The sequence below is a fragment of the Galeopterus variegatus genome, unplaced genomic scaffold (assembly GCF_000696425.1).
Source record: "Galeopterus variegatus unplaced genomic scaffold, G_variegatus-3.0.2 Scaffold18117, whole genome shotgun sequence".
NCBI lineage: Eukaryota > Metazoa > Chordata > Mammalia > Dermoptera > Cynocephalidae > Galeopterus > Galeopterus variegatus.
In genome coordinates, this window is record NW_007744228.1 from 5,139 (window position 1) to 8,667 (window position 3,529).

General features: G+C 33.9%; 1 pseudogene; it reads left to right on the plus strand.

Annotated features, from left to right (window-relative positions):
* Positions 1–306: 306 nt before the first annotated feature.
* The window catches only part of LOC103582839, a 7,680-nt pseudogene continuing 4,457 nt past the window's right edge, over positions 307–3,529 (plus strand).

Genomic DNA, 3,529 nt, shown 5'->3' on the forward strand with positions numbered 1-3,529 from the left:
ATTAAATTCCTTCTGTTGTGGAGAATTGAGAGCAAGCAAGAAAAAGAACCTTAGAATCAGACCGGAATCTCCCTAAATTTAGAGGTCAAGGAAGATGGAGACCATTTGGCGGTAAAAGCAGAGAAGCTGTCAAGGAAGATGGAGACCATTTGGCGGTAAGGTGGGAGGAAACCACAAGAATGTGCTCATGGAAACCAAGAGGGCAAAGCATTTCAGGGAGGGAGTGGTCAAGTGTGTTGAATGCTGTTGAGAATTTGAGTTAGATAAAGGCAAAGATTTTTTTAAAGGATCTTTGGTTTTGGTAGTATGAAGCTGTTGATAAAGTTGACAAGACAAAGTGGAGTGGAAGGAACAGAAGCAAGATTATGGCAGATTGAAGAATTAATGGGAGGTTAGGAAGGGGTCACTTGTCAATGTCCACCTTTCCTTACATGATGCGTTAGGCCTTTCCAGAGGCTTTTTAGATACCTCTTCCCCAAAGTCTGGTGTGGTGTGTTTTATTAGCCACACTTGTGGAGAAATCATGCAACTATTAAAAAACAACAAAAAATCTTTCCTTTGGTGCTGTATATATAATTTTAAGATCAAAATAATCTTATAAATGAGCTAGTTGGTTGGTTGGTTGCCCTTAAAAAAAAAAAAACAAAAAAAAAAAACCAAGTCAGGTAACACGTTCTTTAACTCAATTGCTTCATAACCTTACCAAAAAATAACCAAGTCAGGTAACACGTTCTTTAACTCAATTGCTTCATAACCTTACACAGTTATTTAGCAACAAAAAAAAAAAACCAAGTCAGGTAACACGTTCTTTAACTCAATTGCTTCATAACCTTACACAGTTATTTAGCTTCTCTGTGCCTCAGTTTTCTCCTGCAGAAAACAATAATAATAATAGTCCCTGCCTTCTTCATAGAGTTGCTCTGAACATTAATAATCTATATAAAGTTCTTTGCATGGTGCTTGGCACATAGTAAATACTCAATAAATGTTAGCTTTTCTTATTCTGATGATCCTGAAATAACATCAATTCCCTAGTGTAAATTACATATTACAAAGTAATGTAGTAGGCAGATCTTTAATGTTGCTGGTGGTTCATTGAATTTTAGTGTTACTGTGATTTTTATTTATGTTTTATTTATTCATTTTTCCAAGTTTAAACTTGTTGTTTTTGTTGGTTTTTATTATTTTGTTTATTTCAAAAATGTCCATAGACAAAATAATGTATTTTAAAAGGGAGAGCAAGGTTTTCGGGCATGTATAATTGTAATATTTCTGGTCAGGCTATATTAATTTTTTTTGCAGTATCAGGGTAAAGGCTATGTGAGGGGTATATATTCTAAGATTTATTCTATTAAGCATTTTTTTCATAAACAAAGTTAACCTCAATGTTGTAAATGCAGTATGTTTTATACAACATGCAGTCTCCAGTTGAAAGCAGTATATGTTCCTCAGTGGCACTGACCAGCAGTGACTTAATCTCCAAGAAGTAAGGTGGAGATAGATTCCTACAGTTTTCTAGTAAGTAGTTCCTGTAGAGTCCAAGCCTAAGTTAGGAACTGGTTTTGTACTATATTTTTATAAAAAAATCACTAATGTAAAGGCCACTATTTGTAAATTCACTATATACTAGAATCATGTATATCCAAAATTTAAAAATCACCTATAGTAAAAGCCTGATCTAATACAGTGTGTAAGCTGGATGTTATTACATCTGCCTAGTGTGAGAGTTTATATTTAATTCAAATTCAAATTAAATTTAATTTTCATTTGTCATCAGGAAAATTAAATCTTTTACTTTAAGAGAAAATATACATCATAAGATTAGAAATACTAAACACTTGATCACACAACTATTCAGAAAACTGTGCCTTTATTATAGCTTGAGAACAGTTTACTTATATATTAATATTTTTACAATTTATCACAGAATGAAAACGTTTTTGCTTCCTTTAAAGGGGTTTTAGCTCAAGCAAGATCTGTTCTTGCCTGGCACAGTCAATATAAATTCTGCCCAACCTGTGGAAGCTCAACTAAAATTGAAGAAGGTGGCTATAAAAGAGTGTGTCTAAAAGAAGACTGTCCTAGTCTCTATGGTGTTCATAATACATCATATTCAAGAGTTGGTAAGTCTTTTCTTTTACGGTGAAATCTCTGCCAACTGGAGTCTTGGGGAATAAGACATTCTGGACAGACACATTTTTGAGATGATAAAGGGTTTACCATTTTATTAAAACAATGTTTAATTTAAATATTAGACTGGAAGTATTAAAGTATGATGTACTTTCATGATATTAAAGTAAAACACATTGTCCATGATTAACCATTTCTTAACTTTGGGTTAATCGGTATGAATATGATGTGTAAAGATACATGATTTCAAAAGCCCACCAATCTGGCTCCACTTAGTGGAAGGTAAAAAAAGCCCCAATAATTTAATGCCTAATTGAGGCATCACCAAAGCAATACAGCTGGAGCTAGATTCTCATTACTGCTACTGCCTGTACCTTTCTCCCTCTAATTGCTGCTTTGAGTCTGCTGTAGATTTGGAAATCAGATAACCCAGCCCTTTAAAACTGTGTTAAAAAAGAATTGATTTCTAGCAGTACCTGAGGATGTTTCCAGACTGTAAAATGCACGGCTTAGTGACATCTGTTTTGGTTCCTCAGGAACTTTTTACATTTAATTCCTAGTTCTCTGTTGTGATGTAGTGAGGAGAATATGCTGGATTAGTGACTTCTAGAGAGATGAACTGTGATTTAATTTGTTTTATTTTTTAATGACAAACAAACCTAATTGTGGAGCTACACTGGCTTTTAAAAACATTTTGTTAAGGATTAGTATGGAAAGGAGAGGGTAATTCACTGTATTTACTGTGGTAAAATTTGAGTTTTCCTCATGTCCATGTATTACCTGCTCAAACTTTTTTCTCATTAAAAAAATAAGAATATGCCTAATATACCATAAGTATAAAGGTTGCTGTCCAGATTGGAAGAAGGGGGCAGAAATGGTCTTCCTTTAACTTACTGACAGTATTCCATGGAATTTCCTTGAGATCCTCTGTCAACAGCTATATCAGGGCAGAAAGAAGTAATCTCATAACCACACAAGAGTCTTGTTCCTACAAGAGATACATCTTTCTTCCTTTAACTTACTGACAGTATTCCATGGAATTTCCTTGAGATCCTCTGTCAACAGCTATATCGGGGCAGAAAGAAGTAATCTCATAACCACACAAGAGTCTTGTTCCTACAAGAGATACATCTTTATATCATCCTACCAGACAGTGACTTTTCATATGAATCTAAATTATTTTTCCTGTCATTTATATATCTGATTTTAACAGATCCAGTAGTAATCATGTAAGTCATTCATCCAGATTGGACCAAATGTCTTTTAGGCAAGCAGAAAAGATTTCCCCCAGGCATGTTTACTTGCCTTCCTGGATTTATTGAACCTGGTAAACCTTTCCTTAATAACTTTTGTAATAATTTACATTAAACGTAGAATTTCAAATAAGAATTTAGATAGC